The sequence below is a fragment of the Diceros bicornis genome, chromosome 6 (genome assembly GCF_020826845.1).
Source record: "Diceros bicornis minor isolate mBicDic1 chromosome 6, mDicBic1.mat.cur, whole genome shotgun sequence".
Lineage (NCBI taxonomy): Eukaryota > Metazoa > Chordata > Mammalia > Perissodactyla > Rhinocerotidae > Diceros > Diceros bicornis.
Genome location: NC_080745.1, coordinates 19,769,700 through 19,777,860, shown reverse-complemented (window position 1 = coordinate 19,777,860; position 8,161 = coordinate 19,769,700).

The window sequence follows — 8,161 nt, the reverse complement described above, 5'->3', positions numbered from 1 at the left end:
CTAGAAACCACAACAAGGGCCACTGTGGCCATCCCTGGGGGTTTCTGAAGTTGTTTTATTGAAATAGTGACCCTGATGTGGAAGGTCCCACTTCTACTTCCCCCATGGTGGAAGGTGAAAATGTGAGATCCTAAAATCCTGTGATAATGAAGCATTTTGTGTATATGCTGTAGAATTTAAACTCATAATACAACTTGATAGTGTGGGAAAAAATTAATTAAACGTCAATCCCAGTTTAAAGTTTAGCCTACCTCCTCTTGACTAAAATGCTCAGTCTCAGATATGTTTTCTCCCCTGCTCCCTCTTTAAGATGGTAGATGGGGTGGGGTGAGGCTTACATACATCTTGTGTGGTGGGGAATTTCGGGGATGCTTAGCAGGGCTCTGGTCTTTGGGGTGACGTCTCTTGTCCATCCGGGAGCTGCTCACCTTGCTAGCATTTGCAGCTGAAGCCCACAGCTGTGTAACTTATAAGCTGATCTCTCTCCATCTGGTTAGGGCCCAGCCTGAACTCGATCCATTTTGAAGCCTGGCTGTGACTCCCACTGCTCTGGGCCTGGGCATCCACCATAGCCCTACGGAGCCCCCTCATCCCTGCTACTGTGACCTCCTGTGGGCAGCAACCCCCCTGCAGACTCTATCAGTCTCTGGGGGTCTCGTCTATACCCCACTTGAACTTAGGAAAGCCCAGTCAGGACATCCCCAAGGTCTGCTCACCTGACCATCCTGTGTGGCCAAGTTTACTTCAATGTGGTTGCATCCCAGGTGGGTACAGGGAAGCCTGTTACTGTGGCCTTCTTCCAGAGTCCCAAATGAGGAGTGGGGAAGAGCACCCCTTTCCTCTTCTTCCCATAGCCCCTCAGAGTAGAAAGGAGGGATTTTCTTTTTATCTTCCTTTTCTCATTATATTAGTCTGCTAGAGCTGCCGTAAAAAGTACTGCAAACTCGGTGGCCTAAACAGCAGAAATTTATTGTCTCCCGGTTCTGGAGGCTGAAAGTCTGAGATCAAGGTGTTGGCGGCATTGGTTCCTTCTGAGGGCTGTCAGGGAAGGATCTGTCCCCAGGCCTCTGTCTTGGGCTTGTAGATGACCATCTTCATGTTCACATGGCATTCTCCCTGTGTAGCTGTCTGTGTCCAAATTTCCCCCTTAATAAAGACACCAGTCATGTTGGATTAGGGTCCACCCTAATGACCTCATTCTAACTTGATGACCTCTGCAAGGATCTTATGTCTAAATAAGGTCACATTCTGAGGTACTGAGAATTAGGACATCAACATATGAATTTTGGGGGGACTCAGTTAAACTCTTAACAGTCATGTTCTGCTTCTACCATAGAGGAACTCAGTTTGCAGAGTTATCCCCACAATGTAGCTGTTATGGGCAAATGGGTTACCTTTTCTCCGTTATGTGGATGGTTCTATGACCGAAATCATCCAGGCTTGATGGTTAATATGCCAATGGAGGGGAGAAAGCTGTTTAGAAAACCCTCTATTTAAGCTGTAGCCTGGTTACAAGACTGTTGCCTTAGTACTTAATCCTACTTTACCTGCCAGAAGCAGAATATTAATTCTTTCTCTTTGCACTTTTTCTGACAATTTTAATCTTCCCCCAAACATTTCCTCCTCCCAGTGTGTGCCTGCCTCCAGGTAAATGGATGCTCTGGACCAACTAGGAAGAAGGTCATGCAATTAAAAAGGTAAAAAATCAAGTATTACTAAGTTTTAAAATTATCCCCATTACAATAAATTGATGGGTGAAGGCAGTAACTTTTGGAAGGAAGAAAACCTTCTTGCTCTCCCATTTGCCAAGCTGATTTTTAATCAAGTATTCATTGAAACCCATAGATCTTGGTTTACAATAATATTAACTGAGGAGAGGATCTGCTGTTCAGATTGGAGAGAGAGAGATATGAAATCAGAAAAAATTTGTAATTCAGGGGAGGAATTGATTCAGAAAGCTAAAGAAGTAAGCACAGCTTAAGACAAAACATTAAAAGCAAATATAGACTGGAGATGAGGTGGCTGGAAGTCTTTACGCACCATTTTCTCCTGTGCCGCCCCCTCCTTCCTCGCTCCCCTCCCTTCTCTCTCTCTAATTTTCCTTCTGCACAGCCTGTCTTCAGGCCCTAGAACTGAGGATGGAATGATTAGTACTTAGATTAACTACATCTGAGTTAAAGGGCTTCTTGGCATTGATGCAGAGAGCTACCTAAAATTTGTGTTGCTTTTTGTTTCCATTTTTATTTTAAAAATAATATAGCACCACCAAAAGAAAATTTTACTCATATTCCTACTACTACAATACAACTCATTTTATTTTTCTATAACACTCTTTTGACATGCTATTATACATAAATATTTTTGTGAAATTGCAAGCTTGGCCACATACCAGATATATCTTCTGACTCCTTCACCTAACGTTATATCACAGATATTTCCTATGTGACATAATTGACATCATAATCATTTTTAATATTTGTATAATGTCACAGCACACTGATTTAATTTATTTAACCATTTTTCTTTATGGCACAATTTGATAGTATCTAGTTCTGCAGTCTGACAATAAGAACAATTATTGACCATCTTGGCTCATTTTTTCCCATTAAATGGGTCACTTAGGCCACATTCCTTGCAGTGGGATTCCAGGGTCAATTATAAACACTTCCATGGCTTTTGATATGTATTTATATCATTGATTTAATTGGAAAATAAATTCCGAGTTTTCCAAACTGCCACACAAATAAAATTGTATCACATTGCTGGTTTTAAAATTTGGGACTGGCTATGCTCTATTAATTCATACTATACAAATTCATACTTCTGAGTACAGATACACCAAATGTATCAGTCTTCTTATGAACAGTGTATCCTTAGCTCTGGGGAGCTACAATCTCATACCTGAGGGCAGGAGTTCTGTGCCCCTTCCAGTTCCCAGGACATTTTCAGCCTGCTGAGAACACTAATCAATGCATCTGGCTGGATTCTGGCTGCAGGAGGTGGAGCATGGGGAGGAGAGGTGGTGTCTCTAGTGTACTAATGTCTTTTTCCAGAATATTCCTGTAGGCGGAAGGAGTAGGAAGTGTTGTCAAGGCCTGAGAAACAGGACCCAGCTGTTTCTCAGAGCTCTGCAAGGAAATGGGAGGTTTCCTTGTGGGTTGCTGTCTTTCCTCCTTCAGGTGAAGCCGCAGTTTATCTCGCTAATGGAGTTCTCTGGAGGAGCACAGGTTTGATTTTCTCACTGGAGCCTACTGCCAACTCTCAAATACTTTTGACAGCTGGCAAGGCTGCCAACAAATGTGTCCAGAGATAAATTTGAAAGAGAAGAAGGATAGAAATGGCTCTTCCTTGGTTGCCGGCCTTCCTTCCTTTCTTTTTTATCTTTCTCTTTCCTTTTTTAAGCATTAAAAAACTCAGAACATTTTCCTTTAACGGAAGAGCCAACTTCACGCTGCACACTTCAGAATAAAACATGTAGCTCTACAAGAAGCAGTGGGAAAGTTCCAGCTTCCAGGCCCCTCCACAAAGCTGTACCCTGGCAGCTCCCCTCTCTCCTAGCCTTTACCAACGAAAATTAACTTAACCTGGAAGCCAGCACAGGAGTTGGTGGGTGATGAAGGCTGGATCTTGGACTCATAGGACAACAGCTGCTTTCTGCTTAGCTGTGGAAGGAGAATACTATTGTTCATCTTGAAGTGGTAGGTGTTGAGGCTGGGCTTGGCTCTATTAAAGAAGCGACAGTGTCTTGCTCTATTAAAGAAGCGACAGTGTCTTGCTCTAGAAGTGGCTCCAGGTCGGATGGGGATGGCTATATCCCCCATGTGTGCTATAAACCATGTTGAAATAGGCTTAGAACAGTGCACATAGGAAGCACTTGATAAAAATGTGGCACAATGGAGGGGCCGGCCCCATGGCCTGGTGGTTAAGTTTGGTGTGCTATGCTTTGGAGGCCTGGGTTTGGTTCCCAGGCATGGACTTACAACACTCATCCATGGCCATGCTGTGCTGGCAACCCACATACAAAATAGAGGAAGAGTGGCACAGATGTTAGCTCAGGGTGAATCTTCCTTAGCAAAAAAAAAAAAAGTGGCACAATGGAATATTATTCAACAATAAAAATAATGGACTACTGATACAGGCTATAACATTATGCTAAGAGAAAAAAGCTAGACACAAAAGATCACATTATATGATACCATTTATATGAAATTTCCAAAAAAAAGGAAAAATATAGAGAAAGAAAGCATATCAATGATTACCTCTGGCTGGAATGGGAAGATTGAATACAAATGGTTATGATAGAAATTTTTCAGGTGATGGAAATATTCTAGAACTGGATAGTGATGATGTTGCACAACTGTATTATTTATTAAAAATAATTGAACTTATATTATCCACTTATAATGGATGTATTTTTATGGAATTTAAATTATACTTCAATAAAGCTATTACAAATAAAAAACAAAAACGAAAAACAAAAAACCAAGGGGCCGGGCTGGTGTCATAGCGGTTGAGTGCACGTGCTCCGCTGTGGTGGCCCGGGGTTCGGATCCTGGGCACGCACCGACGCACTGCTTATCAAGCCATGCTATGGTGGTATCCCATATAAAGTAGAGGAAGATGGGTACAGATGTTAGCGCAGGGCCAATCTTCCTCAGCAAAAAGAGGAGGATTGGTGACAGATGTTAGCTCAGGGCTAATCTTCTTCACCAAAAAAAAAAAAATTTTTTTTCAAAGAAATAAAGGAGGGTGTCATATCCATAAAGTTGGTAATTATGAAATAGGAACATGGATATCTTGAAAACAGAAAATACAATTTTGCAAAAGCAACAAATTCTTCATTGGCAATGCTGGAAGTCAGAACATGAGGGAGGTATATCTTTAAAGTGCCAAGAGAAAAGGTGTGAACTGTAATTCCATGTCTAGTCAAATAATCATTTAAGAGTGGGAGTGAAATAGAGACATTCTAGGGCTGGCCTGGTGGTGTAGTGCTTAAGTTCATGAACCCCGGTGGCCCGGGATTCGCAGGTTCGATCCCAGGCACAGACATATGCACCGCTCATCAAGCCATGCTATGCTGGCATCCCATATACAACACGGAGGAAGACTGGCACAGATGTTAGCTCAGGGCTAATCTTTCTCATGCAAAAAGAGGAAGATTGGCAACAGATATTAGCTCAGGGCTGATCTTCCCCAGCAAAAAAAAAAAAAAGATATTTTAAGTCATGTAAGGTCTTTAAAAGATTATCACTCACAAATTCTGCCTGAAAAAATTACTAGAGGTTGCATTCCAGTTAGAAGATACAAGAATCCAGCAGCAAGAAGTGTCATACAACGTGTAATAGTGAGAAAAAGTGAGTAAAATGTATTCTTGTTTGAAAAACAGCTTTTTATTAGAAATATGGACCTGAATTTGTAGATATCAATGTAGGAGGTAGACATGAAGGAAGTCAGTGTTGGAAAATCTGTATATCTGAAGGAGATGAAAAGTATGTTAAGGATCCTGGTTAATGCTAGGGGAGCCTGTTGAGCCACATGAAATTATCATTTCTTGTAAATAAAAAATGGCCTAATACTGGCAATTTCACATGGTTCAACCAAATCAATAGCTCTATATAATGATTTGCTCTATAAAGGAATCCACCTCGGGAAGAAGAGAAATAGAACAGATGACTTTCAAATTAATAGAAAGAGAAATGGGGTATTTCACAGATAAGGAAACAGGGATGTTGAACAAAGATGTTTCTTTGGGTTAGAACCCTGGCCTAGCTGACTTCCAGGACTCGCGCTCTCGCTGGGAGTTACCCACCCTAGTGGTCCACACTGGATGCTGCATGTTCCTCCCTTGGCAACCAGAAATGTATGAATAGTGCAGACTGAGAAGCTGATCACACACTCTAACCTCCAGGTTGTCTACCCTCTGCTCTCCAAGGGGCAGAAGCTTGAATCTGTGTTAGGGATAAAATGGAATCTTTGGTGACAGCACCCCTGTCCCCCACCCCCATACAAAGAGGTAGAGCTTCTAGTGGGAGGAGTTGAGGGACTATCAGCCTCTGTCCTTATGCTCTCGGGTGGCTCCATCTCAGAGCCAATGCTCTGAGCAGGTAGAGACAGGCTCTGGTTTGAGAGAAGGTGGCCTCCAGCCCCCACCCTGCACCCCAACTCAAAAAGCCCAAATGAAGGTGAGAGTGGGGCCCAGAAAAAAGAGGCCTGGGGATGCCACTGAGGCTTCTATTCCAGAGCGAAAGGTGCTCGAGGGGCTCACTCCATGTGCATTAGTCAGGGCTCTCCGGAGAAGCAGAACCAGAGGGAGACTGACTTTAAGGAATTGGCTCGCATGATTGTGGAGGCTGGCAAGTCCGAAATCTGCAAGTAGGCTGGCAGGCTGGAGACCCAGGGAAGGGTTGATGCTGCAGCTCAAGTCTGAAAGCAGCTTAGGGGCACAATTCCTTCATCTTCTGGGCACCTCAGTCTTTTCTCTTAAGGTGTTCAACTGATTGAATGACCCACCCCCATTACGGAAGGGAATCCACCTAACTCAACACTTATCCTCCACTTACTTATCTGTAAGTCAAGGCTGGGAGAGCTCTCAGGGGCCCAATAGTGGGTATATGAAAATTATTTGGTTGTATCAAAGGAAAATACAACAAATGGAATTGTTAACTCAGGTGATACAAATACTGGTCTTTTGGGATGAATAAAATTTCTTTGGATACATTTTTGCGTGTGGGAGGAAGATTAGCCCTGAGCTAACATCCGTTGCCAATCCTCCTCTTTTTGCTGAGGAGGATTGGCCCTGGGCTAACATCCCTGCCCATCTTCCTCTACGTTATATGGGACGCCGCCACAGCACGGCTTGAGAAGCAGTGTGTAGGTCCACGCTCAGGATCCGAACCTGTGAACCCTGGGCTGCCGAAGTGGAGCGAACGAACTTAACAGCTATGCCACCAGGCTGGCTCCTGGATACTTTCTTTCTGGTGGTCTATCCCTGTTTCTGTGGAAAATGTTTCACTCTGGGATGTGTCTATTAGACAGCAGAAAGACTTTGCCCGGAGATTTCCATGTTTATGGGTGAGATTGGCCTGTAATTGGCAGTGTGGCCTCAGCTAAGCCGTTTCACCTTTCAGGGATACCTGTAAAGAGAGGAGGTTGGGCCATGGACATGAACTTCCTCTCCAGCTGTAATATTCCATGATTCTACATACCAGCATTTGTGTACTAAGATGTACAAGGCATGCCATTTTATAGTTGGCATCAAGCTGTGTTTAGGTGAGAGCTGTAATGTGATGTGACTCAGCAATGGGACTGCACAGTTTACAGCTGGAACGTTAATCATTCCTGAAAGCAGAGGCCTGGGTTTTAATGAATTTTGCCTCTTAGTGCTCTGTTTTCTGTGTGTGTATTGATGCCCCCTCCTCCCTCTACTTCCTTTTAGTCTGTACATAATCAGAGTCTAAGTTCTATTGACACAAGGTATGTATTTTGAATTCGTCAGAAATTTCAGCTTATTTGGAAGTTCTGAATTCTACAACTTTTTTTTTGGATCTTGCAGAATAATCCCCCTCTCCACAAGAAATCCTTTCAGTGCTTCCATTTTGAATTTGAAATCACAAATTTAACATTATGAAGAGGATATTTTCCCCCATAGGGGATACCATGTGCCTAATCTTATTTTGTAAGAGTTTAAAATTCATGAGAATTTGTTTGACATTCTGCTTCTAATGTCTCTGCTTCTAAAATAGCCTAGGACTCAGCCTCACTGTCCTGTGGTTTGGGCAGGTTCCACCTGGCAATTCCAGGTTTGGACAGGTTGTATTGGGGAAGGATGTGCCCATGGTTCGAAGGAGCAACTCCTCTCCCTCTCCCGTGCTGTGTTTCAAAGACACAATCCTCAGGCCACAGAATGATGAGTGTGGGCAGTTAAATCCACAGGTAAATAGGGTGTAGACTCACAACTGGATCTTTATCTTCTCTTCCAAATTCCATTCTCTCTAAAAAACACAGAACTAGTATTTAGAACACCTGACTGCTATTGTGTACCCTGCTTCTAACTAAGTGTGTGGCCTTGAGGATGTCACTCAACTTCTCTGGACATTAGTTTCCTCATGTGCAAATGAGAGCAGTAGACTAAACTGGGAATGGTAAATACACTACCCGCACA